Below are 17,157 nucleotides of genomic sequence, written 5' to 3'. Positions count from 1 at the left end.
ATATTCTTTGCCCTTTCAAAACCACAATCAATACTTGCGTTCGACTATACTGACGATTGTGGTCACAAGCATCATTTGAAATGGACGTGTCTAGTGTATTGTATGGGAGAATTATTCAAGTCTTGCACATGACAGTGATTCATGAGGAGTATGTAAATTATCTAACATGTTCTCAGGTTTCATTAGACAGTTAACGCCGCCCTCCCCTCCCCTTCCCTCTCTCTCTCTATCTATGTCATAATATTCACGTATGTCTTTGCCTTTTTCTCTCCTTTTCGATATCTCTTTATCTATCTCTCGGATCTCTCTTTCTCCCCGCTCCCCATCTCTGTTCATGCAGCTATCAACATATCTCCACATATCTGTCGTTCTGTCTGTCCGTCCGTCTGTCTCTCTGTCTTTCTTCTTCTTTGTCTCTTTTTTTTATTTCTTCGTTTTTGTGATGCACGCTCACCAAACCAACCATCGATCTTCTCACCTGTGGCCCTTTTTATTTACGACAAGGGCGCCCTCGCCTTCTTTGGCGGTCTGCACTATCCTCAGACTCTTATATCTATGTATATCTACCGGCATCCTCCGTCTCCACTCTCTCTCTCTCTCTCTCTCTCTCTCTCTCTCTCTCTCATATATATATATATATATATATATATATATATATATATATATATATATATATATATATATATAAACGGACGTGAGCGACCATAGGAGAAAGAGGGAGAGAAGGATTTATTTTTGAAACATAACGGCACTGGTATTTTCTTTTTCTGTAACACGTTGACATCTTGAAACTGTTTTTTTTTTCTTTTCTTTTCTTCGTGTAAGCGCATTTCATTGGATTGGCCATGCATGACTGCACTGATCTAAAGTGACAAGTGTGTATTGCCGTTATGTAAACCTCAGATCAATTCCATAACGATGAAAGATTTCATTTAAACTACCACAACTTTTTCATTTCATCCAAAGAGATTGAATTAAAGTGCGATCAAGCTGAATTAAATGCAGCTGATATTGCATTCGCACGTTTTACCCTTGGGTGGTATGTTGCCACCCAACTTAATGTAAAAATGCAAGTGTAGGATCGATACTGCGAATCGTTTGTTTCATTTTGCTATTGTAATTTTCTTTTAACATGTTACGTAATTTCGAATACTCACATTTTCTTTTTGCAAGTATGCTGTACGTGATAACACTTGTCATACACTTGGTTGTCAATGTTGTGTACTCCTGCATATAAGGTTCAGATCCTTGCATGATTAAACTCATGTCTTTTGTTAGGAATCTGATGCAGATGATCAATTTTTATATAAATATATGTTAACAAAAAAATCGTCTGTATTTATACATCGATGTTCTTATAGTACGGTTTTACACGTTGACAGTGATTTATAGTTCCCCGTGTATGATCATTCGCTTCATTTTCCATTAACTCATACGTTATTACTTTTGGTAAATCTTTTCCCCTCCCCCACTTCCCCGCACCGCTTCTTATTATCAGGGTTTGTCGACCTTTTGTTTGTTTTTTGTTGTTGTTGTTTTGTTTTGTTTTTTGCCGAAGATCGATATCACTGAACGAAAGTCATGCGTGATTCTTTTTTATACAGCCCCTTTTGCAGTACTCTTTTTTTTTCAATTGACCATTCGCCTTTAACTCAACATCTGAATGGTCGGCTCTTCGTACCATCAGTTTTCTCATTCAAGTAATAACATATCAATGGAATTTGTAGCGCGTATACATAGCTATCTCTTTGCTGCGTGTTATTATGAAAGTATCCTCAACCGGATGACGTAATAACGAGAGTGAACGTCACAAGCAGTTTATATGATTGGTAATTCAAGGTAAATAACTTTTCCACTAGGCTGAAAACGACATTATGGAATTTTGAGACTAATGTCTTCCATATACTAGCCTGCAGTATTTACACATATGCACTTTCCATCAAGACGAAGATATTTTTGCTCCTCTCTTGACCTCGCTTTTTTTTTGGGGGGGGGGGGGGAGGAGCGACGTCACAGCATTAAAACTCACTCAACCAACAATCCTGCAGGCCCAAATTAGGAGCCAGCAATTTCTGCTGGATTCGCCCAAATTCAATCACGACCTAATTACTCTTTTCGATCGGGCCATCGTCCGACTTCACGGTCACCGCGACGGTCACGTTGGTGACCTCACAGGAAAAATGACTTTGTATCGATTTCAGTGCGTTTCCATGGTAACCTCCTCCGAAGAGTGATGAGCATATACACATCCACTGCAGTTGCCGACGGCACTGGTTTTCCGTAAAAGGCAATTTTCTTCTGAGCACTGTACTTAAGAGAGCCGTTTACAGTAACGCCCCGACCGCTCTTGATTTTGTTCAACTTACAAAATTCCGAAGTTTTAGAAAAGCCGGAAACGATCATTTCCCGAAAAAAAAATAATATAGATAGGAAAATGTTTTATCTGTCCTAGACATAATATTTTTCCTCTTTATTTTTTCCTAAGCTATTCCATTTATTTGTAAAGCATTGTAGAGCTCGGGTAAGAGTAGTGGTTATACCATCCGAGTGTTGGGCAACTTATCATGGTATCATGCCTTTCGTCCCCCGTACTGCTATAATATGGCGTGTAAGATTTTGTCAAGGACACAAAGTCGACTGCTTTCATACAATAATAATTTAGCAAAAGACATTTGCCAGTTAGATTACGTTGATTTAAAAAGAAATATGCCCCTTTCTTTCTTTCTTTCTTTCTTTCTTTTTTTCTTTCTTTCTTTCTTTATCTATTTATTTATTTATCTATTTATTATTTATTGGCTTTGTTTATAGTACGTCTTTGTTTGATTGACATACATTACCCACGTTCCAGCCAGAAGATAAAATAATAGTTGCCCGGTATCCACTGTTTCTTGATGTTTGACTACTTAGAAGAGCTCAATACCCATGCTTTCGATTCCACTGAGTTTGTGTGCGTTTGCTACGTGATTAATTGGTCATCCTTCATCCGGTAAACGAATAAAGGTACTTTGGCATTATTTTCTAAAACTGTCTCGTCTGGAGTCTGAAAACTGATTTTTTTTTTATTCCGTCAATCGTAATGTTATATTTTTCCCTCTAAACTAATCGCGGGAAAGAAAAGTAGGGAAAACGGAAAGAGAGAGAGAAAAAAGATCGATAAATAGATAGATAGATAGATAGATAGATAGACAGGTAGATAGATAGATAAATAGGTAGACAGATGGATAGATAAATAAGTAAATGAATAAATACATAAAATAGATGGATAGATAGATATGAAAGCCAGAGTGAATAAAGAGAAAACAGAACATTTCTCGGACTCAGTCCTGTGTCTTGTTTGAACCGATTTGGAATCGTTTGACAGCGCGTTACTAATATCATGACCGCAAAACGTTACCTCTAGGCGTGCACAAAAACGACGTAATTTGTTTTGTTATTTTCTTTTTTATATTCAGATCTCAGATTTTCCTCTTTTCGCCAGCCCTGTGTCCTTGTCCTAACTCGTACCATTGTTACTATGTGTCTCTCTGTGGTTTCGATAATTCTTTGAAACTAGGGTGTAGTTGCACAATGAGATGCATGTGCTATGCATGTGCTCAGATGTGTTCTCGTATGACAGTATGTGTGTGTGTGTGTGTGTGTATGTGTGTGTATGTGTGTGTATGTGTGTGTGTGTGTCAACCTGGTATTTGTATGGGGAAGCACTCGCGCACTCACCGCGGCGTGTCCGCCGCGAGCTTGTAGACTGATCACGAACTTCCCTTTTTATAGTATAGTCTGCTACGTAAGTTGTGTGCAATAGAATATTCAATAAATCGATTTCTCTTTTCTATTTCTGCTTTGTTTAAACAGAAGTTGTCAACACCCTTTCTTTCTCGCCCATTATAATAAGCATCCAGCTTGTGGAAAAAAAAAAACAAGCAAAATAAAGCTTTTTAGATCTTTCTTTCTTTTTAGCATGTGCAATGTGTAAATTTTCAGCCACACATGTTTTAATCCTCCCAGCATTCGAACGCATCGGGCATTGCAAACGTGGATGTTTTAACAGTCACACACACACACACACACACTCTCTCTCGGCTGTACATTCACTCCAGCTTGTCTGAAACGGCTACTTAAATTGAGTCCTATCGAAATTATTAGCGCTGCCCGAAACCGTTGGAGTGTTCTGTTTGCAAAAGTTTGCTCACATATTCCGGTCTTGTAAGGCACGGTCAATAGACGGGACCTCGTCTCTGTTTACCTTCGCTCATAGTCACACAGCGGGACAAGAGGACACGAGAAGTTCTTTAATTCCGAGGCGGGACTGTGTGTTGATCGGGGCGCTTTCCCCGTCAAAACTGCAATCCCCCGTCTCGCGCGTGAAGGAGACACTTTAAATGTGTTGTAACGAACCTTGTAGCTGCTGCATAAAGGTGCAAATGGAAGGAATACATTGGAGCTAGATAAATGCCCGCACCCAAAGGCTTTGGAGACCATACTTCTGGATTTGTCATAATAGTATTTTGTTGACGGTGGATTTTCCTGGTTATCTCTCTGGCAAAGTCGGGTAAGAAATGTTGATTGCTCTCCTTGGAATGTGAAATTTTAACTCATGCTCACCTGATATATTAATAGAATAAAATAAGATAATAATAAAATAAAAGTATAAATTGCCGGGTAATGTCATCTACACAACGACAAATTACTATGCTTACGCCATTGGGTGTGATACTATCTGTGGCCCAGTTGTTGTAATACTGACGAGAATTTATTGTAAGTTTTGCCCTGCAGCGCTACATGCGATAAGTATATCCACCGTGACATTTTCCTATATGGCAAATCATTGATATGAGTTAGTTGTTAGTTGTTCGCGTGTGTGTGTGCGTGTGTGCGTGTTGATTAGTACATTAGTTATTTACTTATAAGTTTTGATCTACTTTAGATGTACTGCACTTTCGATGGCGTACAAATGCCCTCTTAAGCAAATATAAATGAAATCAATGGGTGAGCATTAGATAAGAATATGGAATTCGTTGGATACTTGTTTACTAATGTATACATTTTATTTCTGTGTACATATGAATCAATGCAGAAAGACATAAACTTTCATGTATATCATTCATACACGAATCGATTGTGTAGTACAATACATACATACATACATGCAATCTGTGTGTGTGTGTGTGTGTGTGTGTGTGTGTCTGTGTGTGTGTCTGTGTGTGTGCGTGTATGTACCTGCGCGCCCGTCTGTATACATGCATTGTGATATGCGCTTATTTTCGGTATCTTTTGGTGATGTTTATGATGTGCAGTTCTGTCTTTAATCCAGGAATATCAAAAAGATTTCCTTTGAGTAATAAGTTTCCATACGCCTGATTTATCTGTATACCTTTTCCTCTCGAAATTTCAAATGTTGATTTCTAACCTCGGAATAAATGGGTATGGTTAGTGTATCATCTTATTTGAAACCCTGATCTGAACACATAGTGTCTCGTAAAATGTTATATTATATATGAAGACACAAACTGGTAATGCATTTTTGACCAATAAAGCACGAGTTTATATCCGAAATGCTGAAAGTGTTGATAAGTTTAAATAATTGCTGAAAACTAATGTATTTACTCAATCCTATTTTCTTTGCTGTCGTTATATTATATATACGCAATGATGTCTTTTAAATTATTATTTTTCTTTTTTTAATGCGCTTAAAAAAGTCAGTTTCAACCGCTATATATGTGTTATTAATATATTATTATTATTATCAACTTTATTATTTTCATTATCATTCGACTAATATTTTCGGCGTCCTACGCCTTCTACAGGAGTCTTGAGGATGAAGACGGCGTAGGACGCCGAAGATTTGAGTCGAATAAACTCATGCTTTATTGGCCTAACATGCATTACCAGTTTCTTTCTTCATTTCTTCGTGGAGTCAGTACGTGAAATCTCAACATGTTTATCTATGTTAATATATGTATATATGTATATAGATAGATATAGATATATATATATATATATATATATATATATATATATATATGTATGTATGTATATATATATATATATATATATATATATATATATATATATACATATACGGTCAGCCTACTGCGAGCGGATATGTCAGTAGTTTTGTTCATATTCTTATCTTGAAATATTGTCTGTCTGTACCAGCCATTAAGAGATTTTAAAATGTGCAATTGGAACTTAGTTCACTATGACTAATGAATGTACATGTACAATCTCAGACACTAAAAGCATCCTGAACTCATGCAAAATGGTTATTAAACTTGATACAAGACTTGATTTTGTCCTCATAGTTCTAAATCTTGAACATTAAAGCAGTGTCTCATGTATTTTTTTTTTCTTATTACAGCAGACCATGAGCCGTTAAAAAAAAAAAAAAAATATATATATATATATATATATATATATATAAAAGCGTTGAGACAAATCTAACGACAATTAAAGGCTTTTAAAACTTTTAAAGCTATGTTCCTATCGCGCATATGGGCGTGACGCGAGAAAAGAGCCCCTAGGCCCTAAAATACCGCAAATGAGTTTTCACCGCCACATTGTAGAATGAACTCTCTCGTATTTACAGTAGATATTCAGACCGTTTTCTGAAATTCCACTCCCAAATATCTAAATTATGACATTGAAAAAAACTCATGTATTGCCCAAATCCTGCTACCTTTTTGATGCGTTTATGCATGCCCGCACAGGAAGCTTATAGCCGATCTTTTTTGCGCGTATTGGTTTCCACCAGCGCCGTTTTATGGCGGTTATGGCATTTTATGGCGTTTGTGCGCGACAGCGCTATAAGGGCCCTTTTCTCGCGTCGCTGCCCATATTTACTGAGTACATCAGAGTTTAAATAAAATAAAAAAAAAAATCACACACACACACACACTCGATTTGTCCGTTTTCGTCAACTTGATATATTCAAAATTGTAGTAGTTGAAACATGCACCACACACACACACATGCATACACACGCACATGCACATGCACACGCACACAGGCACACACGTGCAAACAGTGTCACACTACACATCGGCATTACCTGCCAATAGCTACACATCCAACGCCACCTTATGAGAAAGAATGCACAACGCTCGAATTTACTTTTCACACCCCTCTCGTATGCAAATGTTAGCCCACTTGTTTTACGCGCGCGGGACTGGGGGTTGATGGAATAGTGTTTTTGCTACACTGCAGCACTGAACGTGTACGGCTCCTTTTGACAGAAGAAATACCCACGCCGAACGTCCCCAGCACTTTTCCCTGCCTCCTGTCAAGAAGTAGTCGTCTGCTGTTTGAAGAAATCCACTCTGATATCGTGATCCAGTTACTCATGCTCTCCCTTCTCATAAAGAAACGCACAACGCCACTATGGGGCTCTGGTATCTAGTAGCATTTGTTACTGATATCCTTCCCTCTCTTTTGTATGTTGTATACGCAGCTTCGCGGCGTCGAACCTTTTCTTAGAATAACTCGCAAAAAGAGGGCGCCTCACTAGTGCTTGCTGGTTGGCGGATACATTTCATGTTGTTTACCGACTAGCAGGAAAAGCAGACGACACCTGAACAGCTTCGGGAATGTGCCGTTTGTCCCAAAAGAAACACATTTCCCTTGTCCCACATCAGGGCACTTGCTCAATTATGTCATCTCATTCCAGTTCTATCTGAAAAGCTATCTGCTGCATCGTAGCTAGCCATTTAAATGTCATTATGATAAGAATCAGTCACGCTTACGGGGAAAAAAGAAGAGTTAAGTGAATCATCGTTGAGACATTTTCGCGCTTTTCCTCCAACAAATATGAAATGCCATAGAGAGAGAGGGAGAGAGAGAGATAGAGATAGAAAGATAAAGAGATAAAGAGAGAGAAAAGGAGAAGAAGAAGAAGAAGAAGTAAAACGGAATTGGGAGAGAGAAGAAGAATATAATCGAAGGAGGTAAGGGAAAAAAGGTGCCGGGAGAAATTCCAGATGGAAGAGAAAAATAGATGAAAGGATAAAGATCAAATCATATTAGTACTGATGATCAATAAAAGTGAAGCTATCGTGTATACAAGCAAAGAAAAAAAACGATTATAAATGTAGGAACAAGAAGAATAAAAAGAATATTGATCTCGTCTGAGATCATGAATAATTTAATAACTCCTACTCTTCCCATGTTGTGTTTTGCAATTATGATAGAAAAGCGATTACGTTTTGTATGACGGTGGTACTATGTTCACGTCATCACTCGACCTTTACAGGAGAGGATCCATATATCTTTGTCTACATTTAGTATTTATATTTGGCTAATTTTAGATAGCAGGAATGTAAATTAAGTGAACAATGTATTATCTAACTTCCAACAGAGCGCAGAAGTGAGCGTCAAGGTTTGCCTCTAAATTTCAAACGCTTGTCCTTGTTCATTATATACTCTTGATTTTCACAGAGATTTATCGGGATAACGTCATGAAGTATTTGGTGGTCACAAAATCACTTTCCCAGAGCACTATAGTTTAACTGTTCATATTATTGACTTGATAACTTCGCAGAGTGATGAATGCAGTGTCAAACTTGGTTAGCGGTAGCCTGTTCTAACAGTCACAGATACCCCCCTTGAGAGAAAATGTGTGTGAACGGGTCACCTTGCATATACAGCGGCCTGCTTACGAGTCTCAAGTACGTAGTATATCACAATGTTTGTAGGGCCTATGTACGTACGTATGTATGAATGTGTGTAGGTATGTGTTAGGTATGTAAACATTGTACAGTCAAACCTGCCTTAGCGGCCAGATGTCTATAGCATGCCACCTGCCGTATGCGGCCACCGCGAGAAAAAAAAAAAAAAAAAAAAAAACGTTAAAGACGCTGTTCAAAGCGCCCTCCAAATTTGTTTCCCTTTGTGGATATTAGCCTGTGTATGGGACCGCAGTCTCATACTTAGAGCCGATAATTCAGCCTGTTTTTTATTTTTTTATTTATTTATTTATTTATTTATTTATTTTATTTTTTATTTTTTTTTTTGCTTTGCCGGTTATACATAGCGAACAGTAACAGTGATCGCCTCCGATGCATTTACACATTAATCAGGCGTAATAATAATCTCATGAAAAGCTTGCCGTCTGCACGCTGTTGTGCAATCGCTCAATCAACAATGTCATTGTTCAATGCATGAAGCATAAGCATGCGTATACTCATACACGTAAACTGAGTAGATGTGAAATAATGAATCATGTAGGCCTACATGCGTGCAATACACAAGAATTGTCGCTTAATCTGTCTATAGCGGTCACCTGTCTGTATCACAGCGGCCGCTCTTTTTGTTGCCTTTAGGTGGCGGGTTTGACTGTGTACATTATATTTAATGCGGTGTCGATGTGGGTATGTGTGTGCATGTGTTTGTCTGTAAGTGCTTTTATATCTTATTGAAACATGTCGATAGCACTCACATTCGAGAAGATTATGAAACAGTGTGATTTGCGGCACGTCAACATTTATCCCGTCTACGCAAACACTCGTGTCATTTTCCATGCGGTACAGTGCGTATTTCTCGAGGCTGTAATAACAGTTTTCTCCCGCTAAGAAGGATTGAGTGAGATTCAGCATGCTTAACCTGACAGCACCCAATCTCAAATAATATATTCAGATTTTTTTGAAGTCTCATAATACCGGTTGCAATCGTTGTTTTCTTGATCTGGCTTGCTACAACTTTGGTTTGACCAAGAGTTCATCGTGCGTGCGCCAGGCCATTTTCATTAACGATTTATGGAATAATGATTTCATGAATACACGCCAGTATACGCGCTTTCCTGTACGTTGTGAGGGATAGTCACACTCGCGGGCACAAACTAGTCACTTACAATATATTCATAAACTATAGCTTCGGGGAGACCGTAATGATAGGTTTAAGCTTAAAGGTCTCTAGCGCAAGGCATCAAATGTAGGTTGTGTCGATCAGAATCAAATTTTATGAAATGTCACCCAAATCTATCATTCAGTATTGCCTGGCAATCAGTCTATAGACGTTAAAAATCAATTATTTTAGGTTATTGTGTATATGCCTTTATTCTTGAGAGAGAATGATTGAAGTTGTAGGTATAGGTGGAAGGGAGAAGGGTTAGAAAGCTTTATCGGGAAAACTGTCCGATGAACATGAAAATCACGATATAATTGGAAAACGAAAAGAAAAAAAAAACTACACGCACTAGTCAAACAACGGTCTCTAATAAGTATTGGATACTCTCCAGCGAGAGGGGCTTGTTAACTGTACTATCCCAAGACGTGAGTTTGATTCTAATATCCTTAAAAGCGACCCTTGTTATATCAACATTTTTTTTTTTATGAAGTCTTTGAAAATAGCTTACATCTTTTAAACATAATTATTATGCTAACAACCTTCTGAGTTTCCAAGAAACATCACTCCCAAAAACTCCATCACTTTACAACTAAGCATGACGTAGGATATCGCGATTGTTCGTGAGCAGCACCCTACATCGTGGATTAAGAAGTCACTCATTCTTCCAGGAAATTTAATATAGCTGAACACTTTGAACTAAATAAAGCCACAAACATATCTCCATGACGTCATTGTTAATGATCCCAAGTAAAATGTATGTTGTATGTAAAGTTTGTACAAATGCATGATGTCTGCCCTTTAGAAAATTGTATCATGTTTACTATTTCACCACTACTGGTATCATCGTTGCTGTCATAATAATCTTTGTTATCATTGATAATTCACATAGAGATTTATTTATGTCTATGAGATTGTATACCTCATCCCGTGATAGGCTAACAAAATATTCAAATTGTATTCTTATATGTAATTATGTACAGTGCACCTCGACAGTCGAACAATAGGCCTACGTATAGTTGTGTGTGAGCGTGTGTGTGTCTGTCTGTGTGTATGTCAATCTGTGAGTGAGTGTTTGATGCGTGTGTGTGTGTGTGTGTGTGTGTGTGTGTAAGTATCCAACGTAACGGTCAGTATTTGAACAATGATTAGTCTTGGAACGGGTAGTGATATGCATGCCCTGCACAAAACACTGAAGGTGGAGGCGACCTGACCTGACGAGTGCCTACGAGTCTGCTCGAAAAGTTTAAAGATGGGTTTCTGTGGTTGAAATAGGACACGGTTCCCCCATGGTGGAGAAGGTAAATTCAGGGACGACTAAATCCGGATGAAGTGAAATCGATGCTACCATGCAGTTTGCTGGAAGCGAGGGAGGGGCGTGGGAGGGGAGGGACACTTCTACTCCTTTCCGCGTCAACGACGAGACTTTTTTTTTTTTGGGGGGGGGGGGGAGGGAGGCTATGTGTGCCATACAGACACCGAAATTGGCATTTGTAGACCACTGTTATCATTCCGACCCTGATTTGCATTTGCAGCCGTATTTGCCAGTTCCAATGACTCAATCATGATTTCCAGTTTTGGCGTCAGTGCCGTCTCCACACCTTTCCGGTCCCATACAATCCCTTGTGCTCTCTGCACTTCCCAGCATTAACCTCGCTCGGCCTACACTTTATTTCATCTGCGCACGGGGGGGGGGGGGGGGGTCGAAAACCATGGGAATGTATGCGCCCCCACCCCTTTCTTTTTTTTTTATTCTTAAGGAGTGCATGAAGGTGAGAAAATCTCAAATATCCTGTCCAGGTATCGGATATTACTGTGCGTCAGCAATCAGTCAGGACTGTGTGCGAAGATGTTGTCGGGGCGGCTTGGGCTTGGGCACACGACTTCATAGGGACAATGGGGGTTGGGGTGGATGAGTAAATTTGAGGGTCGACCATATCATTTAAGGCTGTTTTCTTCATCTCAATCGTTGTAACTTAACACAATTATACTGATAAGGTATGATTTTTTTTTTTTTTAGCCTCGTAATGTCATGTATTTTTTATCCAAAAGCTTCAGCTTGGAAATCACTTCTTCAAATTCACAAAAATTCAGTAAAATTTGTTTATGATATTGCGTAAACCAGCCCATTTCCTCCAAGCAATACACGGAATGATATCTCTTATACTAAAGTATAGGTAAAGTTGAACAACCTGTACAACTTGACGTCCATTTCTCCGACGATTGCCAATGAACGCTCATAATATTGAAATCACATTTATATCAGCCAGTGTGTGATTACTTCTTAATGATTTGTGCCGATCGTTTATTCTTCACTGTTTGTGTAATCTGACTCTTACTTTCTTGTATTTGCAAATAGGCATTGTACCGTACATTTCAATACTTTCAGTTCCTATGGAGGTGAATTAAATGCATATAAAAATACCCATTGTTATGATTATCATCATTTAATATTGTTATCCCTCTTTGAAGTTATAAAGTCTGAGCGGTCCACCAAAATGTTCGAAAGGAAATTAATACACATCACCAAACAAACCAAGATTTCACAATGCTCCTTCATGCAGATTGGAAACCACAATCACACCTAAGGACTTAAGCCAGGATTCGTTTCTCCTTTCTTGGGCGGTTTCGGTGGTCGCAATATTGTTGCCAAGGCGACGAATTAACGACAGCACATTTACATATTAATGGACAATACATCGAGACATCGTAGGAATGGGGAAAAAACCTTAGAAGTTACCGCACTTTAGACGTCACATTTCGATATTAGAAAATGACAACTGAAATTAGTATTGCTTAGTTTCTCGGTGAGTTTTATCTTTTGATAATAAGTAGGTGATATTCCTCACGAGAGGCAGTGGTTTCTAGTGTTCAGGAGAAATCGTAGTTTGGATGGAATGAGGTCATATGGTACTGTGGATATTGAAACTATCAAATAGCTGACCAATACAGAAGAGGCTGTGAAAAACAACAATTTTGTTTACCCCTGACAATGGAGTTCAGTCTATACACACTCTATTTTCAAGTGTACGTTTGTAGTCAGTGATGTGCATATCTATGTTACACATGTAACGTGCTTGTTAACTTAATAAATGAAATTGAAAGAAATAAAAGGGTAATTTACAAAGAGGAATATTGGAAAACATCAATTTGTCATGGTAGCACAACATCAATGATTATTAACAGCAAAGTAGGTTACACAGCTAGAATAAGCTTGTATAGAGTTTGGAGTATTGTTTTAAGAATCATGTGTTATTTTAATCTCTTTGGCGATTGTGTATTGCCATAATTTGCCAATAGATGTACTTTCGTTTTTGTACTCATATCCTACCATAAATGTTTTAGAATGGTTTTGTCATAGTTTAGACTGCAATTTTGTATTGCTCCTTTTTTCATTTAGTTATGTTTTGTTTAAAATTTTCCCAGCTATGTAATCTATTTTGATTTGATTTGAGAAGCAGAATAAATACGAACAAACGAACTGCGAAAGGTTCTGTGCCTGGATTTATATATTTCGTTGAGGGTATATAGATGATAACCCATAGCAAGACCTGTAAGTTTTGTTTGGGGTAAAAATCATGTCAATGCAGACAAACACGTGGGACTAAAGCATCAACATTTCCTGGAGAGAAACTTTCCTCTGGAAATATATTTATCCCGAATTCAGCATCCATAGCCGAAATCACGACTGGCTATACATATTCTTCAGTCTCACGAGTAAATAAGAAGGCAGAATTGCTCAACATCTTTTTTTTTTTTTTTACTTTTTTCTTGTCTCTCGTTTTTCCTCCACTAGATAACAATAACAAATATCTTTCCCCATGGAGACATAAATCGATGAATCGACCCGCGAGAAAACGAGTGGGCAAACTCATGATCCAGATCTCGAAAACTGATTGCTGTTTTATGCCATTTCATTCTCTTCTTCTCAGGCAATTCAAGACACAAGGAGCGGAAGTTCTGCTCAGCCACATGATTGATTTTTCCCAGTAGATGTTCCTGAAAAAACCATGAACTACTTCATTCGCAACATATTGGTGTTATTAGAAGCGAAATCTAATCTTCTTCCTCTGTTTTGCGTAATCATATTAGAACACAGCAATGTGATTATCAAAATGTGTTTTGCATGATAACAAGGTAGATATATCCTAAAAACAAATAACCCTAAGCTTTGGCAAAGCAATGTGAGAGATTTGAAAATAAGTATAGACATACCACAATCTAATTATCAAATTCCGTTTCCTTACCAATCGTTTTATTATGCTGCTAACAGTTGTTTTAAACAAGTAACAATGAAATGCTGTCACTTTTCGAGCGCAAGTAGCAGAAAATAGAAAATAGGAAAATAATTAAGGCGAATTAAGGTCAATGTTACACTTTGAATAATTCTGTCCTTTTGAACCTCTTTTGAAGTAAATAAATAGAATGTTATTCTGAACCTGTTTCATATATTCGATGTGCGCTGCTTTCTATTAGTTAAGGATTGAATATGATAATAAAAGCAGTAGGACCTATATACTGCCCAGCAAGGACATTGTTTAGGCAATACAGATGATGTATTATACAACACTTTTGACATAAATGTTACGACAATTTTCACCTAAAAGATTCATATCGATTCCACAAAGGGCAACAAATGAGTTGATGCGCTTTACCGAAGGATACATTAATTCATGTCATCGATACTTCATACCTACTTACGTGCGTGCGCGGCCTATGCTTTACCACTATCAATGCATTACCAATATCGATGCATTGACCCCGACAATTCGAAATCAATACACTTGCAGTACTGAACGTATAAAGAAGCCTAAACGGACGAAAGTCGAGCACGGAATTAATATACGGAACAAATTCTGTAAACGCCAATATTTTTGTCTTTGTTTAAAATGTCTTTGTTTTCTATACACGAAAAATACAGTCATGATCCCACAGACTTTGGAAAATCCCATAAATAAAAGTTCTCCTTAGACCTGTGGTTGTTTTCCATGCCTGTGAAATCTTTTTCTTATCTCAAATTTTCCACACGCTGTGTTTTTAATAGTTTCCTGAAGTCGATGATTCTACATCTACCTAAGATAACAGCAATAAACAAAATCAACCTCTGCTTTTTCGTTTACTAGATAGAGTTGAGTATATGAAATTAAAAGAATGAAAGGAAACCAAGCTCCGTTTTGTCAACAAGAACTACGAGCACTTAATCGCCCTAAATAAAATGTTGTATTACATGTAGACATTTTCTTTTTCAAAAGCATAGTTAAAAGGGCATTTTACCGTTTTTTTATTTTCTTTTAATTCTAAAAGACCCAGCGGTGCAAACAGAATCAAAATTTCATAACGATTAAGTCCGTAATTTAATGTTAAAAATGGAACTTTTTAGGTGAGAATTATGCTAATGAGCTGACGAGCCCGGATGTTATGATGTCAAAGGTGCTCTCACTATTACTGATTGCAAGTGCTCGCATACGCGTGGATTCGTATCGAGTAGCAGACGACGCTTAGGCCTAATTTAGCTAGCAGGCGGCGCTTGTGTACTGTTCTATCCATGTAGATATCTCAAATTTCACTAAACCAAATCGCACCAAAATTACAGGATATACTTCATAGCATATTTCAAAGTATTCTCTTATATTTGAACGAAATCAGTAATCGAGAAGTATCAATATTGACGTCGACTTTCAAGTCGTCACTCAAAAAAAAAAAAAAAAAAAACTCCCTCTTCGCGAGAGATCTTGGCGAACGCAAGATGCACAATCTAGAACTGAAGTTAGCCGACTAGTACTGTGCGAACGGGGAATTTACGCGAGAACTAAACTCAAAAGTGTAATGATTTTTGCGACTTGTGTCATATAGGAACTACATTTTTCATTCAACTTATCGCAAATAATTTGTAAATTTATTTATTGCCCCCGATTACTTGAAAGATTTGTCTCATGATATCAAATGGCTAACTTCAGTCTGTGCGTGCGCAGCAGGTAGGTAGGGCCTGGCCGCAATCACTCGTGTTAGTCGTAGAGCAGATTATTTTTAGCGACGCCGACAGGAAAGTCGACATCTACACTTACGCTTCCCGACATGTGATTTGTTTTCAATTAAAGTGAGCTGTTGGATATGAATCATAAAGTATTTCCTGTGAGTTTGGTGCCATTTGGCAAGGTGAATTTTGAGATATCTACATGGATACGGAAGTACGCTAGCACTATACCTACACCAGCGCTGGGATCGCGAAGCGGCGACACTGTGTTAGAATCTACGTGGTCAGGCCACTCTTCCGAGATATGGGTCCTAGTAGCCGACCTACTGAAACAAACTGTTAGGTCTAACATTAGTCCTTGGTGTTAATAACACCACTTTGAAATTTATCTCGACTACAAAACATCGGAAATCCATAAAGCAGATACCTTACCTGAAAAATCCATCACAAGAACAGTGCCTGCAGGACAAGGGTCCAGATCTAGATCTGGAGTCTGGACTTTCGTCTGGACTTTCTTCAAGTTCTGGCAGCAGGGGTATGTAACGTTACGCTGTGCCTTATTAGCGCTGTGCACATAGGGCCTACAGCAGCTGCAATGTCGACGGTGAGTGAGTGTAGGGCCTACTCATCAAAACTTGGACTGCCACGTAGAACCTACTCCTTGACTGCTCAGTAGTCCTAGTCCTAGTTCTAGTATTTCAGAGTCTCTGTGTACTGGGTACCGTTTTAAGCTTACTAAGCGTAAATCGTGCGTGCCGTGGAAGAGAGTCTATCTACATTTGGATTTAGATTCACTCAGCCCTCATTTACGTTAGATAGTTTGAACTGGCGAACCATCGCTCGATCGTGATCATCAATGCGTAACGTTACATACACACAGTCTTCTATGGGCAGCACGTTCGGATAACGATGCCAATTTCATTTTGCATATCTGGAATTTCCCCACAAGTTTTATCTGAATAAAAAGCTGTTGAAGATATTGCTTTTAAAGATTAATAGGTATTGTTTAACATGTTTATTATAGCTCCATATTGCAATTATACTAAATAACATCTTTTGCAGTACTTCGTGTGAGATTTCATCAGTAAATTGGCATTATGTAGTTAGTCTTGCTAATGTCGGAGTTGTGCACCAAGAGCACCTGTGACGTAGGCCAAATTGTGTGGATCGTCCCATGGCTTGCTCGTTTTCATTTTTTTTTTCAAAAAATCATTACTGGCTTATCCTGGGTTTTACAATCCTCTCTTTCCAGTAGTAGGCATCAAAAAATGTAGATTAGAATTATCAGACAATTAGAAAATGTAAGTACAGTTTTCTTTTAAAAGTGAAAGGAGAAAAAAACTCTGCCGATT

The sequence above is a fragment of the Diadema setosum genome, chromosome 6 (assembly GCF_964275005.1).
Source record: "Diadema setosum chromosome 6, eeDiaSeto1, whole genome shotgun sequence".
In the NCBI taxonomy this organism is placed as follows: domain Eukaryota; kingdom Metazoa; phylum Echinodermata; class Echinoidea; order Diadematoida; family Diadematidae; genus Diadema; species Diadema setosum.
Note: the sequence above shows the minus strand (reverse complement) of the source record.